We start from the raw sequence: 23500 nt of genomic DNA, 5'->3' as shown, positions 1-23500 counted from the left end.
CTATGTTTCCACCCTCTAGAATATGAGCCCCCTGAGGGCAGGAATATTTTTCTCTTTTGTTCACTCATGTATTCTCAGTTCCTTGAACACACTGCCTGACACATAGAGGGAATCAATATTTATTAAATGAATGAATGAATGAATGAGATTCTCAAGCACCTAAAAATGGTTTGACCCCTATCTCCTAGACCTCTCTCTTCACCAGCGCTTATCTGCCAAGGATCTTTCCCAGAATGACATCGATCACCAGTATTGCCAATACCTTGTGGTCAAAGTGATCGATTTCTCCTTGTGCTTCACATAGGCTTGGTAGAGGAAATGTACTCGCCACTTTGGTTCTGTGTCAAAATTAAATGGTGACCTTGGCTTATTTTGCTTCCTGGCAGAGGTTATTTCTTAGTCATAAAGAGAACATTCTATCCTTGGGAAAAATAATATTTTTGCCACCTTCAGCTTGAAAATGGCTATTTGATATGGCTCACATGCGTCTCTATCAGCGGCCGCTGGAAAAGCTTAGGTTGAGAGGATCTGAGAAAGACTCGTCGCGTTGTCAGAGGGAAGCTGGCCATAAGGCAGAATGAGTTTACAATAACTTATTTACCTGTCCAAATCCTTCATATCACATTAAAGCTTTCCCTTGCTAGCCGGGACTCTGGAGTGCTAAGAGGAAAAAGGAAAATCAATTGATAATGATATATTCGGTTTAAAAAAATATATTGATTCCCAGGTAATGACAGTCATGCGTTTTGCAGTGGGGGATGCCATTTCCCGTCGTGAAGATGGCTTTCTCATAGATTACATTTAAAAGAAGGCACCAGGAGTAGCTCTGCCTCCCCATAATAGATAGCCTCTTTCTCCTAGGTATTAAATCTATAATTTAAAAAAAAAAAAAATTCTCCCCAGGGAACCTATTCTTTGCCTCCTCAAGGTCTTCTTGCCCATTGTGTGAAAAAAGTAATGATTTGTTTTTGTAATTCTAGAGTTTGTGTCCTTTTCAGTATTAGATTAAAGACTTAAATTTTTTCTTTTTCCCCATTGCTGGAGTTTCTTAGTTTGGATTAGATGGAAGACAATACCATTGTTCTCTCTCTTATTCAGTGTCAGTGGCTCAGTGGTGGGGATTAGGGCTGTGTGTATTCGGAGGATGGGTGGGCGATGCCTCATATCTGCCACTCGGAGTACTCTGCTACCCACTTCGCCCCATTTTGCATGTGCTGGCAGAGTTTGTGCACAGCCCGTGTGAGCTAATCCACAGTATGCAACTCAGCATCGGGGATATCTGAGGCAGAGACTAGCATCCAGTTAGTGTGGGGACCACCCAGGATGCTGGAATTCAAAAGACATCTTTTTGCAAAAAAAAAAAAGAAAAGAAAAGAAAAAAAATTAGACCTTTCGCCACCCCTACCCCACTGTTTTTCCCTCTCTTTCTAGACTATCTGGCTTCCTGGTGATGCCCACGCTTTGCTAAGTGTTGGCGGCCATCGAGGTTTTCGCATCCTGGGGACGAATCCTGAGCTTGCCAGAGACGGGCGGCGCAAGGTAGGTCTCTGCTTAGCTCACCTGGAAATAAGAAAGGCATCAGACCTGAGCATAGCCAGCTCTCTCCTCTCATGCTAAATGTGTGGGGGAAGGGAAGAAAGTACAGTAGGTCCCCTCGCCCTCTTCCTCAGTGTGATTTTTACCACAGGCATGTGTGATCAACTGGTACTGGGGCTTAGCTAAGCCATTTTAGCCTCAATCCTCCTAGAAACAACCAAAGAGAATATCTGTGACTCTTTTTGTTGTTGTCCAGCCCAGGCTGGAGTACAGTGGCGCAATCTCGGCTCACTGCAACCTCTGCCTCTGGGTTCAAGCGATCCTTCCACCTCAGCCTCCCAAGTAGCTGGGACTACAGGCATGTGCTATCACGACTGGCTATCACGTGTGCTGTCACAACATGGTTTCACCATGTTGGCCAGGCTGGTCTCCAACTCCTGACCTCAAGTGATCCACCCACCTCAGCCCCCAAAGCGCTGGGATTGCAGGCGTGAGCCACCGTGCCCCATCAGAGAATCTCTGTGACACTTCCTTGCTTACCTGGGTCTTGGCTTTCCCCAGGAGGTTAGATCTAGGGATGGCCAGCAGCTAGATGACCTTTAACCTCCTTAAAAACTGTAATTTAGTTTTATAATTAAGTTTTGGTATTAAAATGTATTATTAAATATCATGAAAATATTATTTATTCATTATAAAGGGATTTTAAAGGATAGTAGCTAAAAGTATATAAATGACTTATAATCCTGTTCCCCAGAGATAACCATTTTAGTGTTTCTTTCCAGGCTTTTTCTTACGCACATACGTAAACAGTGCACACAGGATCTGACTGTGGGTACTGTTTGGGGGGCATGTTATTTAGATTCCACAATGTGTCAAGCCATTTTGTATGTCAGTAAATAGAAATCTATATCACCATTTTTACAAACTGTCTACTCTGTGGATATAATAGCACACATGATTCACTTAATGCCCTAATGATGGACATTTAGCATATTTTAAATATTTCACTATTACAAATAACAGCACAACAAACATTGTTGCATATGTATCTGCATAGTCATTTGATTACTTCCTTGGCTTAAATTTTTAGAGTCCTGGCTTAAACTTTTGACTCCAGGTTCTCCAAGCAGGATCAGGCAGCCAGAAATGCGGGGGAGCCTGGCCTGCCTTGGGAGGGCACAATCTTGTGAACAGAATCCGTGATCTGGGATCTGCTTTAGCGCCCACCAGGCAGGCCAGCAATGTGCCTGCAGAGGCAAGGAGGCCTGGAGCTGGCGCTGACAACGTTCACCACATTTCATGCTACTGAAGGGACAGGAGCTGGGCCTGGAATGAAGCAGGCTGGAGGGCAGAGGAGTGGGGCTCTCAGATCCAGGACAGTGGAGGCCCAGCTGGCCCAGCCTCATATGTCCTTGTGGGACTTGAGCCTTTAGAAGTACAGGCTGCGTCTGCATAACACACAGGGCCTAGTGCTGGGTGAGCACAGGCCATAGCAGCCCCAGGACTGCTGTATTCTCAGCGGCCCACCCTGGTGCCCTCTGACCGGTGGCCTCCTGGCCTCTGCCTAGGACCAAACTCCAGCTTCTCTCTGCAGCAGGGGCAGAGCATCAGACCAACAAGGCTCCTGCCACGTCCAGATTCTCTGCTGGTCAGAGAGCTTTCTCTTTGGACTCAGAGACAGTGAGGTTGGGGATGGCTGTCCCCTGCCGGAACCCTTGCACAGAGAGGAGAAAATATGGCTTTGGAATCTCAGGCTAGGCGTAGCCTTGGTTGTCAGCAGGAAGTGGGAGAAGGCTCTGGGCTGGGCCAGGATCAGCCACTGAAATGGAAGGTTCCCCACCCCGTGACCCCACGGTGCATCCAGCCTGCCGCTGGCAGCCCAGTGGAGGCAGCCAGAGGAGAGGTGGGTTCCTGACCTAGGGAGCTGGTAGGCTGTTGGCACACGCCCATGGCACCACTGGTGGGCGACAGCTGTCCTTGCTAGCGATATCCCCGACACTGGGGAATTCTTTGCCTCCAGGCCTCCTGTTGGGTCAGAGAAGGGGAGTTGGGAAACAAGACAGTGAAGCGTTGGTTTGGCAGCCATGGCATCCCCGCTCCTACACGGGGCAAAGAAAAGATTGAGGACATATTCTTCACAGAAGCCAGCTCTCCTTGGAGGCACCTGTGAGTTTGGCAAGAAAGAAGGGAACAGAAACACCCCAGGGCAGTGGGGTTTGGTTTCTTAAATGTTGACCCTTAGTTTGGGGTCTAATCTTTGCTGCTGCTGATGCAGGGTGGCACATGGCTCTTGTTCTCTTGTTCGTCCTGAACTCTGGCAATCATGTACTTTAGGATGGGGAGGGACCTTGAGGGCAGTTTCACCAGGCATAGTTGGTAAGATGCACCCTATGTGGGCCTCTATCTCTGTGCCCCCAGACCAGGGTCCCCATTGTGAACTCAAGTCTGTCTTCCCTAGCACTCGGCCAGTTCCTGGAGGATGGGAATCATACCTGATCTGTCTCTGTGTTCCGCCCCCTCTGCCACTTATACCAGTACCTGATGAGCTCTCAGTGAACAAATCACTGCATGCAGCCGGGACTGTGCCTGGGAGTGCCCGCAGCATGCAGCCTGGTGCTGGCTGTGCCCTCCCCTCACATGCAGGAGTCCCATTGATTTCCAAGAAGATAGGAAGGTTCCGAGGCCCCTAGATGGTTCTTTGACCCCTGGGGATCAGTGGAAGCAGCTATCAGTTTACTGTGGAAACTGGGCCAGATCACAGGGCCCTGTGTAACCTGCTACAAAACAGGCCAGTTCAAGAGCCAAGCGTGGAGGGCTGCGCTCTGCTTTTCTGTGGTTTGGTGGAAATCACCCAAATAAGTAAGAAAGCCATACTGGAACCAGCTAGGAGGAGTGAAATCTGATACCTGCACTGCAGGAAAGCAGGGTGGGGGGAGTTGAGCTGAGGACTCAGTTTGCGCAGAGCCCAAGGCTGAGCCAAGAATGGCATTAGCCGACACCTCGGGCTCTGGAGGTGGTGAAGGGCAGTGCTGATTGTCACTGGTGCCGGAGCCACCCTGGGCAGCATCCCCTGCCTCCATCATTGAGACTGTCTCAGTACTGTCTGTCCAGGCCGTTTGTCCTCCTGCCCTCAGCAAACGAAATGCCCTAGATGCCACCTGCGTCTTTGGAGGAGGTTGCAAATGTCTCCGGAGCTAACGGCAGTTAGAGAACACCGTGTGCTGTGTCCTGGGCTTCCACACTCCCCACCTTCACTTCCCCCAGTCCATCCTGCAGGCATCCTCTCTGACCGCACTCCTCTGCCCTCTGCCTGCCTTCCCTCCCTCGTGCCATGGACAGCCTTGCTTCCTGAGCTGTCCCCTTGTCCACTCCCCTGTTGGCCTCCGTGGTGTCCACCTCAAGGAGGGACCTGCAGGCAGACATCTCATTGCTGCTCTGGCTGACACAGATACTCTGCTGCCCCTTGTCTTCTGACTGTATCTGCTTTTCCTGGCCCACTCTGGGGACCTCTGCAGCCCCTTCTTCAAATAGGTATGTGGGCGCTCACACCCCTGAAAAGGCCATGTGACCACACCCACTAGCTGGGGCCCAGATCCCTCAACAGAACCTCAGCCGAAGCCTCAGCCCTACACAGACATCATTTGGGATTGTGGTCCGTTCCCTGCCTGGTGTCCTGCAGCTACTCTGCACCTTTCCATCAACAGGGCTGCAGACCCCCAGCCTGCACTGTCCACCACGGTGTCAGCAAGTGGCCTCTCCTCCTGCTTCCCATCCATCTTGCTCATGTGAGCTGCCGTTCTCCAGCTCCACCGCCTCCTCCTGCCAGGAAGGGAAGCTGTTGGTGCCACAGGCTATCCTTGGCTCCCTGTATCCCCAGCCCTCCCTCCACTCCCTCTGCTTCAGCTGTTCCCAGGCTTGACTCCCAGATGGCACCTCTGTCCTAAGGTCTGGACCATTTCTCCAGTGGCTCATGCGTAGCAGATCCCTGCTGTCTGATTCGCATATCAGACTCCACCTGTCCAAAACAAAGCTGCTTCCTTGCTCTCCAAGGAAGCCTTGTACTCAGACTGTCTCAGCCCTCCTCCCTCCCTTAGCCATGCATCTCCTTCTCCTTTGCCTTAGGCTGCTCACCTTCCTTCCTGGACCCTGAGCTCACTGAGGACAGGGATCATCCTCTTTTCTCTACAAGCCTGGCACAGGGCCCTGTTCATGCATATCTCTTGGGATTAGATTATTTTATTCAGTTCAGAGATTACAGAACCACCGACAGTGTGTCCTCATAAGCAGCGTGGTGGCAGGGAACCTGGGATTGGAGGCAAGCTCTGGATTCTACTCCCAAATCTACCACTAACTCTGGGAAAGCCCTATAAAACCTTCTGAGCCTCAGTCTTCTCAGCTGTAAAACAGGAATAACCCCGGCCTTCCCATCTCTCAGGACCTTGAAAAGTGACAAGGGAGGAACGGTGCCACCAGGGCCAGCAGTTCTCAGCCCTTGGTGCACACTGACCGGAGAGCTTTAAGAATTACAGATGGCCCGGGCACGGTTGCTCACGCCTGTAATCCCAGCACTTTGGGAGGCCGAGGCAGGTGGATCACTTGAGGCCAGGAGTTCAGGACCAGCCTGGCCAACATGGTGAGACCCCATCTCTACTACAAATACAAAAATTAGCCGGGCATGGTGGCACACGCCTATAGTCCCAGGTACTCGGGAGGCTGAGGCAGGAGAATCACTTGAAACTGGGAGGCGGAGGTTACAGTGAGCTGAGATCACGCCACTGCACCACTCCAGCCTAGGTGACAGAGGAAGATTCTGTCTCAAAAAAAAAAAAAAGAAAAAAAAAAGAAACTACAGATGCCTGGGTCCTTCCCCCAGATATTCTAATTGTTCTCATGAGGATATCAGTGTGTTTTAAAACTTGAACCACTACTTTCAACTCATAGGTGTTATTACCAAGTTCCGGAATTCTATGGCTTGGGGAACTGAGATGGGAGTTATAAAGATTTTGCAAAACAATATTCCTGGATGATGTGTAATTTGTCTCGCCTTTCAGATCCTTTAAAATCTACCCCCTGGATCAAGCCATCCAAAAGCTGGGTACCTTGGCTATGTTGTACTGTGTTCATCTTGCCCCACCGGGAATGCTTTTACATGAACTCTCCGGGCTGTTAGAATATCTGCTGCCCTCCAGGTCACAACAATGCACCCTCATTTAGGATTCTGTGGCAGTTAATGTTTATCCTGTCACTTGTGACTCCTTTGCTAGGGCCCTTGGGAGAGGTGTCTCTGATTTCACCACAGACATATTCTTCTCCCGAGCCACTGTCACAGGATCTCATGGACCCACAAATCATGTTGTAACAGATTTGCCTCTTCCAAGCTCTCGAAACAGTAACTCTCAACTCTGGCTGCATATGACATCACCCAGGGAGATTTTTTAAATTCTCATACCCAGGCTGCATACCAGATCCGTGAGATCACAGTCAGTCTCTGGGAGGTGGATCCAGGCATCTGGATTTTTGTAAAGCTCCCCAGGTGGTTCTGATGGGTGGCCAAGGTCAGAAGCACTGCCAAGCCTGGAGGCAGATTTGTGGCCCACCTGTAGCCTGTGTATGGCATTTTCTAAATATGGTTCAATGTAGGCAACATTCCCTCCCCTGTTTCCTGCTCCTACACTTGTGATTCTCTCTCCTACTTTTGATTTATGGTGTCTTAATGTATCCTTTTAAGTCCCCTGCAATCCTTTCTGGAACTTAGCAAAGTGAAAACAAATAGAGTAGAAAGGTTCCTGCTTTTCTCTGGCTGGGACCTGGGCACAGCTCCCACCCCAGTCAGCCCTCACTGGAAAGAGGGTAGGAGCCTCCTGTTTCCCCAGCCACAGTAGCTGGTCAGCAGCCTCATTCTGTAACCCCACAATGGGGAACTGTAGCTAGTTCTGCCAAGAGCCCTCCAAGATCCCGTAGAAGAGGCTGGTTTGGGCTAACAGCGGTGGCTACGCCTGTAATCCCAGCACTTTGGGAGGCCAAGGCAGGCGGATCATCTGAGGTCAGGAGTTCGAGACCAGCCTGACCGACATGGCAAAACCCTGTCTCTACTAGAAAATACAAAAATCAGCCAGGCGTAGTGGCACATTCCTGTGATCCCAGCTGTTCGGGAGGCTGAGGCAGGAGAATTGCTTGAACCCAGGAGGCAGAGGTTGCAGTGAGCTGAGATCACACCACTGCACTGCAAGCTGGGTGACAGGTTAAAAAAAAAAAAAAAAAGAAGAGGCTGGTTTGGTTCACAGTATCTGAGTGCTGAGACTGGGCTGGGGGGAGATCAGAGATGGCTAACGATGGCCACCAAAGCGCCATCCAGTTCCGGATTGTGGAAGGCCGTGCCCCCCTTTTCCATCTTCCTTGCCCGCTCCACTCAGTCCCATGCTAAACAGTGAGCGGAGATTGTCGGCAAAAGGCTGGAGATGCCCAGGGTTGGGCTCTTTCCCCAGTCCTGGAAGCCAGGGAGCTGAGGACAGCATGCACGTGGGCAGTTTCTCTTAGTGAATGGCGGGTGAGATAGAGGGGCGCACAGCCGTCCAGTCTAGCTGCAGAACCTTGTTTGGCACCTGGGATAGAAATAGCTTCTCCACAAACCTCAGAGTTTCTTTTTACGGCAAAATTTGATTTTCTAAGTGGCCTATCTCCTTGCTTACCTTGCACCTGCTCTGGTGGCTGGGGCTGCCGGAAACAGTGGTGAGTTTGTGTCCTCCTTGAGGGCACCTGGCCAAGGAGACACGGGTGCTGACCCCCAGCCTGTGCTCTGGGAGTGTCGCTGTGCCCTTGAGAGTTCGGAGGGAGGAGTGCCTCTTTCTAACTTGCACAAAAGCATCCATCAGGGGAAAGCACCGTGTGTGCATCCTGCTCAGGGAAAGCACTGTGTGTGCATACATTGAGTGACCATGCTCTGAAATTGATGGACTTCTGTCCTGTAGGGATGATCTCATTTACTCATACTCAGAGGCCACTCAGAAAGACTTTTAAGCTTTTGTCTTCTAATCATAAATTTCCCCTCTCTCCCTCCAACTCCACCCCTGTCTCTCTCTCTTACAACAGGACAAATAGTGCCAGGAGTACTGGGGACTATAGGATGAATACCCAGCACATGGTGAAACAAAAGAGTGTTGCAACACTCATTCATTCATTCCTTCATTCATCACTTACTGGTAGTCACATTGCACATTGCCCTAGGTCTGGGATCCAGAGAGGTCAGACGAAAGCCCTGCCTGCAAGGAGCTCTCAGTCTGGTGGGGCAACAAGTACATACGAATTCTTACATGATTAATGCAATCAATTCTTATGTGGCAAATATGTGATAAATGCAACAAGAAGAATGTATACCAAGTGCTATGGAAGAGCAACTCATGTACTCGACTTAGTGAGCATCTACTATAATGCTAGGCATTGTTGTAGGCACTGGGGATATCACAGTGACCATATGAGACAAAAACCCCTGACCCAGAGCACACATTTGAGGGGGTGAGAATACTCAGCAGCTAGCTTAGTTTGATCAAAACCACAGGCTTCAAAGAAGAGGTGACTTAAAGCTGGAAATCGAAATCTGTGCATTTATATGTGTGTGTGCAGGGAACACTAGGCAATGGGAACAGCTTGTGTAAAAGCCTGAAGATATAAAAAGACCAAAGATATCAGAGCAAAAATGCTAAGGGAAACCTAAGAATTGGGAGACACAGCCTTGAATGCCATGCTAACCCTCCCAAGGTCACTCTCTCATATAATGGGGATGTAGCTGAAAGCTCACAGGGCATTGGCCAGAGCCACCCTCACAGCTAGGTTCCATGTGGACTCCCCGACCCCAAAACAGAGACTCCTTGGCAACTCCCACTCCACCTCCAATTTGTTGGAACCTCTAAGGCTAAAGATAGATGATTTATGTTACCTCCTCCTGTGACCTAGTGCTTTTAGGTTACAAAGTGTTTTCACAGCTTCCTCTCCTGGATCATGAGAGGGACTCTAGGAGGTAGACAAAAAGGGGTTCTTGTTGCCATTTATTGTACCAAGGAGCAAACCAAAGCCCAGAGAGGTCTAGTATCTTGCTCAAGGTCACACAGCCCATCAAGGCAGAGCAGAAACTACAGTCCCTGTCTCCAGGTTCCTAATACAACCTAGGTGCCCTTCTTGTCCCCATGTCAGCTGCCACTCCTTGTTTTGAAGCCTGAAAAGCTCTGAGCAAGTGTCAATCACATGCCTGCCTGCCTCCCACGACCATTAGTGCAGTGCATACGACGTGTCAAGCCGGGCATGGACCATCTGCTGGGCTGCAATGTGGTCCCAACCCCCACTGAGGAAGAGAACTGAAGGAGTCACGTATGTGCTGCCCTTCTTCCCATCCACTATGACCCAAGAGGCCTAAAGACCATGAGTCGACCAGACCCAGGCTGTCACCCTCCTGAGCCAAGTGGAACACGACACAAGAATGACCATCGCAGGCTGGAGACCCCTCCACTTGCTCGTAGACCACCTGGAGGTCATTCATGACAGCCACCAATACCTGTTTTCACCCTTTCTTGTAAGCAGGCTGGATGTGAAGAGAATGGGGAGATTTCAGCCTCACGCACAGAGCCTGAGCTCACCTGTGGAAGACAGACGTAGCCTAGCAGTCCTCACGGGCCACCCTTGATGTGTAGCAACTCATTTAGATAAAAGCATCTGGCTTGTAAGGTAGCAGCAACAGCAAAAATCATTAGAAGCACATTTCTGCTTTTACAAAGTAACCTAGTAACAGCACAGGAGGCAACAATTAACCTGGCACTCCCTTCTCTAGGTACACAGGCAGGTGCTGAAAGTGGAAAACGGAAGTCAGAACACAGAGACGTTCTGTCCAGGCCCTTCTGGGATCAGCACTCTGGGATGTGGGATGGCCCCGCCAGCCAGAGAGCCACGCCTCTGCCATTAGCACAGAGAAGAGGTGTCCTCCCTCTCTATCTCAGAATTTCTAACAGTGTGATTATTTATTTAGCACCCGTTCAGGGCTTTCTGAAATGCATTGGTGGTGCTCTGCCATCTTGCACAGGTCCTCCCTGAACTACCACTGCTGCCTCTGTGGATCAGATAAAGGAAATCTGGCCTGCACCAGTCTCTGCTGGGCTCTTGCTCCCATCTCTGCAGACTCCTGTACTCCCTGACCTACCTGAGTGTTCATATTCCATCTTGGGGCACTTGGTCCTGCTGAGCGAGTCTTCCAGAAGCGCCTCTCCCATCCCTACCTATCTCCTGGCAAAGAGCTCCAGGGCCGCCCCCGAGGGAATTCTCTCTCCTCTGATGCCATTATGCCATTTCTCTCCCTGGCACCCTTGTAGTACTTGCTGCTTCCTGGTTCCGGTGTGGTCCTGTCACTGTCCAGTATGCTCAAGGCTCATTCCCACCCTCCAGTACTGAGGGCAGCCTGCAGAGCCAAACACCCCACACGCGCTGAAAAGGAATTGATGAATGGAAAAAGTCAGTTCCCACGGCCTCTGGCTGTGCTCCTGGCCCCTCAGCCCCACGTCCTCAGATCACGGAACCCTCTCCGGAGACTACTGGGAGTTCCTTGGTGACAGGGATTGTCTCAGTCAGTGTGTCTCAGTCACAAAGCCTGGCACAAAGAAGACTCTCAAATGTTTCTGAGATAAATGAATGATCTAAAGTGGCTCCTTTAACCTATCTAAATTGTGTGTGAAAGGAGCCAGCCACACCCATCAAGGCAGCTAACAGCTGCCCATGTTAGGGCAGAGGGTGACGCACTGACTCTGCCCTACCAAGGCCACCGCCCCTGGGGACATGGTGCATCCAGCCAGAGCTCTCCTTCCCACTGTTCCAAGCATAGTCCATGGCCCAGGAGGAAGCCAGGCCTCCCAGATCTTGCTAGAACCCAGGCTGTCAGTATGCTCAACATTGCATTCAAGCCATGTTTAGAAAGGTATGTTCCATATTCAGAGGGTCCTCACGGCCTTTGTTCATTCGTTCAGGCAACAGCAAGCAGCAGAAAGGAAATGGTCACAAGCACAGCTGCTAGACTACCTTGGTCCTAATCCCAGCCCTGCCCCTTTCCAGCTGTGCAACCTCTGGACACAGTCCTTAACCTCCCTGTGCCTCAGTTTCTTCATGTGCAAAATAGAGATTTTCATAAAATTATCTGGTGGTTGTAAGGACTAAATGAGTTAACATAATAAAGCGCCTAGAATAGTGCGTAAGACACGTACAAGGCTTTGCTCTTATTATTCTAAAAGACTAGGACCCTGGCTGAGTCATGGACTTAATTCATACCTTCTTTGAGACCAAATGCATCTTCAAGGAAGGTATTGGCGTGCCCACCTCCCACCCTCACCTGTCAGTCATCCTGCAGCCTTCGCTTGCTGAATGCATCTAGTCGTAGGGGATATCTGTCTGCTCCCAGAGAGGTGGCCCTCCTCAGCCCACCAGATCCCAGACAGCCACTCGGCTGCATCCTATTCCAGTTCTCCATAGGCCACAGCAGAGGGTCCTGGGGCCCTCCCACTTACTTCTGATAGGGAATCTCCAAACACCTATCACAGCCCTATTTCATTTAGCCCCTCGCCCCATGAAGAGGATCTGAACTCCTGCTCACCACACAGTGTCCAGCAGCCCAAACCTGGACAGTGATGAATGGGCCATCTGAGATGCTGGGGCTTATCCCTCCCACAATTGCCACTGACAGGCTTTGAGACCCAGAAGCATGTCTGTGCCCCTCTTTGGATCGTGTTGTTTTTATCTGCATCATGAGGGGACTGGATTTATGGTTGATCCCCAAGGACCAGTCAGGCTCTGTCCCTAGAAGTGACTCTCTGGATGGGGCCATGTGGGGGCTTCTGGGACTCCACCACAATTAGCACTGTGGCCTCAGAAGTTATGTCAGCATGTCCTTGGGGCATCTGTCATTAACAATTATGAAGTCATTATCTGGTAAATAATTCATAACCCAAGAGATGGGATAAGCTGCCAATAAACAATAATCCATTTAGAATGAGGCTTGATGAGGGCGAGCACAGCTGCGGAAGTGCAGCCACCTCCTGGAGGGCAGCTCCCTGCTCACCTCTGGTGTCAACAGGGCCCATCCTTAGGGCCCTGCTCAGGCCACACCTCCTCCCTGAAGCCCTCCCTCACCACTCCTGACCAAAGGCATCACCCCTCCCCTGAGCTCAGGCATGACTGAGTCTGTGAACCCAGTGGGGGCTGGCCAAGTGCCCAAGGCCGTGCTAAGCAACTTGCGTGCACTTTCTCGTGGAATCCTCCCGGCGACCTTAGGGCTGTAGCTGCTGTTGTTATCTCCTGTACCCAGAAGTAAACTGAGGTTTAGAGACTAAGTAACTTATCCAAGGTCGCTGAACTAGAAAGCCTAGATCTGGAGTTCACATCTGTATGATGTGAGAGCTCTCACTCTTAGCCAGGGTGTCCCACTCCCTCGTGCGAGCAGCTGTACCTCTTGTGATTTGTCCAGGCTTTATTTCTGTGTGACCTTTGTCTCTTCAGCAAGACTATGAGCCCTAGATGGGTCCCAGGAGGTGCTTCCCAGAGGCCATAGAGCAGAGCATCTCCTTGCTGGCTGGCTACTTAATGTTGTAGTGAGGCTTCTAGTGGTGTTTGGAGGCCAAACCAAGGATGCTGGAGAGAGGGGCAGGAGGGGACGTCTTCTGCACATGCTACCTGAATTTCCATCTTCTAATAGGCCTATTGCATTTTTCCTATCTAAGGGACACTTTGCAGCCTCTGGCTATACCCCCTGGAAGTACTCTGTCCTGGGGAAGAACTTCTTTGCTCAGATGCTGGGAACCCTGGCTGCATGGGTTGGTCATTAGGACTGGGTTAGCTCTGCCAAGAGCTCCTCCTCTCCTGCCATGCCATCACCTGCCATCAAGGCCAGCAGCCTACCCTGTATCATCTGCAGGACCTGCCCCCAGTGCCCCAGGCTAGAAGGGGTCCTCAGGGGCGTCCCACTCCCCCTGCTAAAAGGCTCCATTCTTTTTTCTCCTGGGTAGGGGCACCGCAGACATTGTTGGCCCCTGTATTATAACCAGCCTTTCAAGGCCCATAGTCATGAAGGTCCCTGTTTTTTCTTCTCAGGGAAAAACAGAACTGCCCTGAGTTGCAAGTGTCAAGGAACAGGGTGGAGTTTCTAGATGTTGAGCCTGTAATTGTCACACATCTGGAATGTTGCACAAACCTCTGCAGCCGGGCCGTGTGGTGGGAGAAGGCACGGTGGCTCGGTGCACGCTCATTCCTCAATAACCACAGTAACCAGCCCGAGGGGAGGCCCCTTCTAGCCTTTTAACCTCCTGCGGCCAGCGATGTGGTCAGGACTGGCAGATGCGTGGCAAGACAATGGGTCACTTGCTGCTTTCTAGAACAGCTTCAAACAGCTGGAATCTTCCCATCTCCTTTGAACAGAATTGCCTCACGGGAGGCGCTGGCCCCGTCTTATTTGTCAGGCAGGCTTTGCAATGACACACCTCCTGCCCCTGGCCTGAGCTCCTTGCTTTCAGGATTGGGGAAAGATTCCACCCCTGGGCGCCCCTGGCCTTTTGCTGACAATCTCCACCTGCTATTCAGCGTGGGGCTGAGGAGTAGACATGGAAGGCAGAGAGGGGGGCCCAGCTACTGCCAGCCTGGACTAGATGATGCTCTGGCAGCCGTCTCTGGGCGTCCCCCATCTCCCACTCAGTCTCGTCTCAGCACTCAGATGCTGGGAACCAGACCAGCCTCTACTATGGGGCCTTGGAGGGTTCTTGGCAGAACTGGCTACAATTCCCCATTGCAGGATTGCAGAATGAGACCGTGACCCAGCTCCTGTGTCTGGGAAAGGGGAGGGCCTGATGGGTGGGAGCTGTGCCCAGGTCCCAGCCAGAGAAAAGCAGGAAGGTTTTCTATTTTCTCTATTCTACTTGTTTTCACCCCATTGAGTTCCAGGAAGAATTGCAGGAGACTTAAAAGGACAGATTAAGACATCATAAATCAAAAGGAAGAGACGGAATCACAAGTGTAGGAGCAGGGAGTGTCGCCTACACAAAACCACATCTAGAAAGTCCCACAGATGGGCCACAAGTGGGCCACACATTTTCCTCCAGGCTTGGCAGTGCCTCTGACCTTGGCTGTTCATTGGAATTGCCTGGACATTCTGGTGACTAATGCAAAGCCATCTACCTCTTGCTTACCCCCAAAGAAGAAGGGACCACATCCCAAATCTGTATTAAGGGTCTTGCTTTTATTCTAGGACTTGGCCGGTCCCAGGGGAGTTGGGATGCTCTCACTTCTGGGGTGGCTACTACAGCCCATCAGGACAGGACTTTGCATGCCTTGGTTGTGGACAGATTGACAGAAAATGAAAGTATTGTTTAGGGAAGGGAGGGGTAGTTTCCAACCCCAGCAATAAAGGAATGAGAGAAACGTGTTTATCACAAAGCCGAGAACATGGCGTTTCTGTGGGCTCTAACAATCTGACATCCTCAAGGAAGGATGGGTCTGTGACTGTGGGTCCATTTGGAAGGTGCCCTCCTGTTCCCCAGCGAGGTGCTGAGTGATGTGCTGGGAGGAAGGGCCTACCCGCAAGGCTGGTTGGTCCTTCTACAGAAAGCCCTGGGGATGGATTGTCTCTGATACTAAAGCCTCTTCCCAAAGGTCTCCAGGGAAAGAAATTCCATCAGCTTCCAGAGTCCCTATTCTGGTGGCCCCTGCAGGCTTTTCTTCTATCTGACCTGAATCTCCCTTGCTGCAATTTAAGCCCATTTTCCCTTGTTTTGTTTTGAGTGGAAATGGAGAAGAGCTTGTCCCCAGCTGCCTCCGAAAGCAGGGTGAGTCAGAAGTCCTTGCATACCTCCTGCCACGCTGAAGCATTCTCAGAAACCTGCGCTGTTGAATCTGTCCTCGTGAAAGCCTCCCAAAAGAACCAGCTTCGCATTAATGCATGAGACAAGGCTCCACTCTGGGATGGGGGCATGGTGGTGGCAGGGCCCTTCCTGCAGGGACAGCACTAGATGGCCCCGAGTGAATGGGCCTGGCCCCTGCAGCAGCTGGGGAGAGGGGCATGTGAACAGATCAGCACCTCACAGTGAAACATGCATGCGTGGAGTCTGGTCAGGGAGCTGGGTGGGGTGGGCGGTGCCCACACCAAGGAGGAGGTGCCCACATCAGGTCCTAAGGGAGAGGAGGAGTGGCTGGGGAAAGAGGAAGGCCTCTCAGGCGGGTACCAGGAGACTCCTTGTCCACTCTAAGTTCCACATTTGCGTTTGAAAAAAGTCTTCTTATTTATACTCCCCTCGCTCTAGTGTTGGCAATGGATTGTTTCCCTGCCTGCCTCAGCTGATGTTGAATGGAAAGATCATTCACTTATTTCATGAGTGCGCACTGGGGTAGCCTCCGTGGGCGAGGATGTGCGTGCAGGCGCATACATTCTCTGGAGGATTCTTTTGGCCTCTTCATCTCCCAGACCACTAGGTTTCTGTCTTGTTTTTGTGCCTTTTTACTTCTGGGAACAAAAAAACCCCACTTGTTTCTGCTAAAGATAAGCTATTTTGTAGGCCATTGAAGCCAATTCCTGGAAGAGTTGGGTTGGTGGTTAAAAAAAAAAAAGAATCTGATTGGAAAGCAGTAGATCACAGCAGCTAAGTGACTGAGTTTAAAAAGCAATGATGCTGAGTGGTCCTGACAACACTCGGACAGCATACAGTGAATACAAGAGAAGAATTTTTATTTTTCCTATGCCAGTGGAATTAAAACCTTCCTACTCTGCAGGGTAAATGGAGAGAAACCGAATCTCTTTTTCCTAAGCAGTTATCTAAGTGTGATACTTAGATGTGAGCAAGGTAATTAGGCTTTATTTTTTCCGTTGCTTGGTCAAAAGCCCCCTTCTCAAACTACTTGGCTCCAATACCATGGGGGAGAAAACCCACCTACATTGATTGGATTTAAATAATGGAATTGCCATTAATATCTTCCATAAAAGATGATTGATTTCTGACTTTGGATTTATGGAAAGTTGGGGCTTGTATAAGTAAACAGAGTGCTAGTCATTCAATATTAATGCTGGTTCATACCCCTCCCTCCTCAGGGCTGTTTAAATGGATGGCTCCCAACCTAAACCCCCCCGTGCCAGCTGCTAGGTCACAGGGATCTCTGGAGGGTGTAATGGGCAGCCCTGGGCCCATCCAGTTGCCAGCTGTGCTGGTCCAGGAGGCTGGGCTGAACCCTAGCCCTCTCTCCTTCTTTACATCAGATTTTTTTTTTACCTAATATGATTTTTTTAAATTTTACTTTAAGTTCTGGGATGCATGTGCAGACTACACAGGTTTGTTACACAGGTATACATGTGCCATGGTGGTTTGCTGCACCTATCAACCCATCATCTAGGTTTTAAGCCCTGCATGCATTAGGTGTATGTCCTAATGCTCCTCCTCCCCTTTCTCCCAACTCTATGTCAGATTCTAGTATGAAACTCAGTGCTCCAGCCCCTAGGGACACCAGCAGCTTCCACCTGTGCTCTGTGGAAGCTCATTGCCCCTCATAGGATGGAGGACCGCTGATGACCCGGAGAGGCCCTCTGCAGGTGGGTGGGTATGTGAATGACACAGCCTCTGAGCTCTGCTCTCCTACGCCTGGGAGCTCAGATGGACTGGCCTTTAGTACAGGGACCTGCGCGAATGTGATCTGGTGGTTCAGTATGAGTTCCTGTAGTGATGGTTTTCTCCTGCTTGGGAAAAGGCAGAGGGAAGGCCTGGGCACACCAGCAAACCAGTGGCAGGGCCCTGTGTGGCTTCAGGTGCCTGGGGGGCTGAGGGGTATGAATCGGGTCTCAGGGCTTATAGCTCCCATGCGTGCAAGCCTTGCCCCGCTGGGCCAGCAGCTCTGCTCCTGCTCCTCTTGCCCTCAGGTAGCTGCCCCTTTCATCCCTGTCCCAGCAGTGGGAATCCGATATCACTGTCTTCCAGCCCTCCAGGTGATAATGATCTCCTGTTCCTCAGCTCTATGCTGGAGCCTCCCAGATCCATCCCTAGGGATTGGTCCTGTTGACATGGCTGTCCACTGCCCCTCCCTCCAGATGCCGCTCAGGTGCCGTGCGGCCTCGCTAAACTCCATGTTTCCTCAAGCCACCTCCTCCTACCATGTCCCCCACCTCTGGAAATGACAACACCATCTGCCCAGTCCCCTAGTTAGAAACCTGAGAGTGCATCTCGCCTCCACGTACTACAGGTTCTTAGCTCTGCCTCCTAACCATCCCTCCCACCCGTCCTTCCCCTCCATCCCCACTGCTCTTGACTTCCTTTAGCAGACCCTCACCAACTGGCACCTGAGCAGCCACCATGGGCTCCCTGCCTCCACCTTTTTCCCTCCAGTTCCTCTGGTACACTGGCCCCAGCGGGAGCTCTAGGATGCAGATCACACGTCCAGCCTCCCCAGACCCTGGAGGCCCAGTTCCAGACACCTGTGCTGAAAGCACACCACCCACGATCACACTCTGAGACCTCGTGCCACTGTGCCTCTTCCACGTGGTCTCCTCCACCTGGGATGCTATTCCCATGGCCCTCTCTGGACTGGCCCCCTTGACCTCCTCCCAAGGCTGAACCCACCATTCCTGCTTGCACACTATTCATGCCTCTAGTGCAGAAGAGGAAATTAACCTGTGAGGGCCTTATCTGTTAGACCTGTTTGAGGCTGCTGGTCTTGTTCACCCCACCTTCTGAAAACCCTGGCACCCACCCCCAGCCCTTGCTGTTTGATAGCAGTCACGTGGCCCACCCTCCAGCCTCAGCTTACTGGACAAGGGGCAGATACCTGGCTTCAGGCTACCCTTCCATTGGCTGGCAGCAACACAGGCCTGGTGGGCCGTGACTTTAAGAAATTAGCTGGAGCATCAGATTAAATCTCCTTTGCAGTGGGAAGTAAGGGAATTAAGAACCAGAGAGTTCCATTTGGGGCTGGGTCCTTTAGCCTGATGCTTATATGAATATAAGAAAAGCATGATTTTTCTGGGGCTCTGTGCAAAACAGAGTTGAGTCTCAAAGGCTGGTTGGGAAGGAAGGAAAAAGGCAGGTGATATCCTTAGAGAAGGGGTTTGCAGAGCAAGACAGACAGAGCTAGTCCTGGCTGGTCCAGAACCTCCTCTTTTTTTTGCCCATCAGCTGGGTTCCTTGAAGGCCCTCCTTACCGTAGCCTCACAATACGATGCAGCCCACAGGAAAAGCACGAGTGCTGAGCCCAAAAGCCAGAACTCAAGTCCTGCCTCTCTCTGTTGCAGCTGTATAACCTTGGGCAAATTACTTTCATCTCTCCCTCATCTGCAACAGTGGAAATAGTCCAGGATCTAATGGGCAGTTGGACGAGATGATGTTCAAGCTCCGCTCTTGCTCTAACATCTCACGGCCCTGTCGTCTTTGCCCTGCCTCCCGCACAGGAATGACGTAAGGTAGAGCATTTCACAAGCCTGGCCAGCTCAGTGTTTGCCCCAACCTGTTCTTGCAAATAGCATTGCCCTTTCCTGTTAGCACAGCTCCCAGGGGGCCTCTAGGAGCTTTTGCTTCTCTGCTTGCTGTTTAAGAGGGATTTATGCCGTGGCCAGGCAGGCCAGGATGTTCATGCACCCCCAATAGCAGCTTTATCTAATGAGGATAAGATGCTTACACATATTTTCATTTTTTAAAAAATCGGCTATTAATTTGTCAGAATTATTCATATTTTACTGATGATATTTTCCATGTATCTAATCAGGGAGCTCATGAATAGAAATGAAACTATTTAAATACAGAGATGGTGTACATTGTACGATCTTGTTTTCTCAAGCTGTTTCATAATGCAGTGAATACATTTATTTCTTCTAAAAACAGGTTTTGCAATCATCAAAAACTATTTTTTAAATCTTTGATTAAATATGACTCTATTCGAATATGCTAAATCTCTGGGAGCGGTGTGTGCTTGTGTGTGTGAGTGTGTGTGTGTGCGCGCATGCGTGTGTGTGTATGTGTGTGTGTGTGCATGTTTATGCATGTGTGTCTGTGTCTGTGTGTCCATGTGGTCACTTGAAGAAGTACATTGTTTTCTGGCCTTCTCCATAGGGACAGGAGACTTTTTCTTTTAGTGAGAAAAATGGAAAGCACATTTTGGGTCAAATCTTTAGGATGAATAGATGGCAAAGTAAAAGCACAAACTGAAATTGAGCTGAGTAATATTGGAGATAATTATTTGTACAGTGTAGACTTTTAAACTGCTCAAAATTCCAGCAGCACTTACCTACACCGAAAGAGGTTTAGAATCATTAAACAAAGCCAGATATTAAATATACTACTGCTATCTCTCGAAACATTAGCAAGTAATGTAAAACACATGGCATCTACTCAATGGAAAATCTAGAATACAAATTATAATAGTTGTCTTATAAGACCTCTGGGAGGCTTGAACTAAATTGCTTAATTCCATTAATAACAAACTATTACTCTAGCTATTAAAGTAACATAAGGTAATAGAGATCATGTCGAGAGATTGTACTGAGGCTCTTTCTTCACCTAGCACAAATTTATTCAGGGGCATTGATAGATTTTAATTGACTATGGCAACTGAATAGCAACAAAGAAAATTGAATGTCTTTTCAAAAGCTCCACGTTTTGTAGAAGCAAATAGCAACACCAAAATGAAGGTCTGGGAGGCTGGGACAGGCAGGGAAGGGCGCTGGGAACATTTCCACCAGCAGCTCCTCCACAGAGACGCTTTCCTGTGACCTTAAGGAAACGCTTCCTGGGAACAGGCACGCCACAGGCCCGAGCATCTTTTTCAGCTGCATGCAGTCCAAGTGGAAAGGCAACCAATCCAGGCTGCTCTAAAAGCACGTGCTTTGTGGTGAATATCCATCAGGCACGTTTCCAAGATATAGGACTGCAGGGACCTTCATGCAAACTGCCGAAGCCTCTCTGGACAGTTCTGAGAACAGGGTTTGTTTTGGCCCGAAGGCTTGGCAGTGGCATGAGTGACCCCCAACCCCCAATCATGATTCTGGGGCTGAGGATCATGAAAGACCCCCTCGGCTTCCATCTGGTCCAGGATGGATTCTGGTGACCCGTCACCTAGTTTTCTCTCCCCCTTCTTGGTCCTCTCCCTGCTTTCTGGGCTCCTTCTCTCTTCTTTCCACACACCCAGTTGCCATCAGCATATCTGTCGTGTGTCTCACACTGGCCTTGCACTATTGCATCCTGGTCTTGATGAAGCCACAGTGCTCCTTTCATCTCTGTAAGCTAATCTCTCCTTCCCACTCACCCAGCCCCAAGCACCTGGGCCTTTAGTGCTGCCTCAGTGCCTCTGTTGGAAGGAAATCTCTTTTATTTTATTTATTTCTATTAATATTTTATTTATTTTTTGGAGACGGAGTCTTGAACTCCTGGCCTCAAGCAATTTTCTCAAACTCCTGGCCTCAAGCAATTTTCACATCTCAGTCTCCCAGAGTGCTGGGATCACAGGCGTGCATCGCTGTACCTGGCTGGAAACCCCACTTTTAAGGGAAATGATAAAAGATGTGAGGGGCTGCAGGAGGTGGTCCCTGTAGTGACGTTCTAGGAGGTGCCTCTGTGGGCTGTCAGGGAGGTGGCAGGGAAGTCAGTGGAGCCCCTCAATCCTGGTGCCCATGCCATGCTTTTTGGTGAGGTGGGTCCAGGTCATTGCCCCTACTTGGCTCTGGGACACATGATAATTTTGCAGCAGAGATAATTTTGTTGAGGTTGTGTCTTCTGATATTTGGCTGGACATTCCCATTTGTTTTCGTGAATGTCTGGAATGTCATCTCACTTAAACCAGTACAATACTCTATCTTCTGCCCTGGGTGGCAGTGGGTATAACAGTCAACCCTGCCATGTCCCCTGGGACTCGGGACATTCTCCCAGCCCCCATTGGTCCCAGCTTCTCTCCAGGACATCACAGAGGAGCTTTGGGGTCAGGCCTGCACCGTACCCACCTCCACTGTACCCACAGCTCCAGCAAGAGTGACGGCCCCTTCTGGCATCGTGTCAGGGCCAGGGCTCCGGGTGTGACACCCCAGAACGGGCTCCGGCTCATGGCTGTGGACGCCTACCTTGTTGGCACCGGGAGAGTCTAATCCCGCCACGAATGTAGCACACGCATGTGTTTGAAAACCTCCTTGGCAGGCAGGACCTCCTAATTTTTTCCACTTCTTGTGATTAGCGTTGCAGACTAATCCTAGCACCAGACTCAACACCAGCTGTTCTTCCCCCACTGCTTGTTTTTACTTATGAACCAAATCCTGGAGTTGCTGCCGAATTGGCCAGCCCCGCTCCGCTCCTCCCTCAGCCCAAGCTGCAGCCAGTCACCTATGGCATGACCTCAGATGAGCTGTCTTTTCAACATGGCCACCCGTGTGTCCTTCACACTTCCCGGACAGCACTGCTCAGTCTCAGGGGGCACGAGAGGGGCTCACTGGGTTCCAAAGAGGACTCCGGCTTACCCGCTGCAGCAGTGGGATATCAGCTGTTCCTAGAGCCAAACTGATCTTAGAAATTTGGTTTTGCATCCTTAGACACCAGACAGCCCTGGATACCACTTACAATTTTTTATGTAATATGGTATTTTCAGAATAAGATATGTAACATTTAGATAAGTTGTATGACAACAATGAAATGAACACGCATGATCCATCCCACCTCTGAACTTAAGAGCTGAAACATTACCAGACTATTGAAACTGCCTGTTTTGCCGCTCCATTCATTCCAGGTCCTCTTAAATTTGGAAAGAGGTATGCAGGAAGAGCACAGCCCTGGTACCTCTCTCCCTCTCCCCCATCCTGCCCCCACCGGAAAGATATGTGTTCCCCCAAAAAGGGTCCCCCACCAGTGTGCAGCAGCAGCACCCCCTCTAACCTTCAGCGGGGCCGACGGTGGAGGGAGGGGGGCAGCGCGGCCTGGGCAGGAAGCAAGGCCTCAGTGGCCTCCAGACCTGCAAGAGGGGCCAGAGCTGCCCTAGGGGGCCCAGGGACCACCGCTGTCTCTGCTTCGTAAATTTCTCTGGCATGCTTCCTCTTCCCCTGACTTCTATGGCAATGCTTGGGGGAAAGTTATTTACCGAGTGCAGACCCAGGGACTCAGACTTCTGTATCCACACATACCATCCATTTGCATTTCTGTGAGAGTCTCTCACATACCTGGAAGGCCCTAAAAACAAATCAGGGAGTGTGGCATATGGGATATTTGCCCTCCAAACACTGCAGCGTCAAGAAGAATTGCAATTGTCAGAAATATCATATTCCTGTCAAAAGCGCATGAAATCAGCTCTGTAAATTGAGAAACATAAGTCACAGTTATATTTGTTCTGCAACCATATAAGAATCACGAGTTTCTCCTAGGGTAGGAAAAAAAAAAAAAAAAAACAAAACAAAAAAAAAACTATGAGCCCTTTAGAATGACTTAATGTCCAATCATAGCCACCTTTACCAGGCAGTGCTGTTTCTGTTGGCATGAAATTTCCGACTGCCTTCAGTCAGTGGGTATTTCCGCTGGGTTGGTTGCTTTCTTGGCAACTGCAATTACTTGAAAACGGGATGAAAGTGATTCCTTTTTTGTTTTCTTTCTTGGCAATCTCTCTGTGGTTTTGTGGGCTGCCCATGTGGTTCTCTTTCCTTCCTCTGTCCCTCCATGACTAGAGCACCACAGCAGGGAGCCGAGGGTTTCCTGGGGTTGGGCAGTCACTCAGCCCCTCCCTCTAGCAGTGCACGTGCTCTCGAGTTCCACATACCTGGACCCTGTTACCCCGTTTTAGTTGCACAGGCCTGCTGGGGGAGACGGTGCAATCATCATTCGGTCAAGATGAGCCAAGCCTTCTTTGGGCCGAGCACGGAGATCACAGAAATGGACTCCAACTCACCTCCACCCAGAGAGGCAGGGCCAAGCCAAAAGGTTTTGTAGGGATTTAGGGAAGGGAGGGAGCAAAGGGC

General features: G+C 50.3%; 1 protein-coding gene across 2 annotated transcripts in view; it reads left to right on the top strand.

Annotated features, from left to right (window-relative positions):
• The window catches only part of KLHL29 (kelch like family member 29), a 318791-nt gene that overhangs the window by 84206 nt on the left and 211085 nt on the right, over window positions 1–23500 (top strand). The window contains exon 2 of one of the 2 annotated variants that reach the window (XM_054476535.2): window positions 1432–1539. The exons of the other annotated variant lie outside the window; for it this stretch is intronic. The gene's annotated coding sequence lies outside the window, so the exon portion shown is untranslated. The remainder of the gene's footprint in view (window positions 1–1431; window positions 1540–23500) is intronic. 2 annotated transcript variants of the gene reach the window in all.

This window comes from Pongo pygmaeus, chromosome 12, assembly GCF_028885625.2.
Source record: "Pongo pygmaeus isolate AG05252 chromosome 12, NHGRI_mPonPyg2-v2.0_pri, whole genome shotgun sequence".
Classification (NCBI taxonomy): domain Eukaryota; kingdom Metazoa; phylum Chordata; class Mammalia; order Primates; family Hominidae; genus Pongo; species Pongo pygmaeus.
The sequence above is the reverse complement of the archived record's forward strand: the minus strand, read 5'-3'. Positions and strand labels throughout refer to the sequence as shown.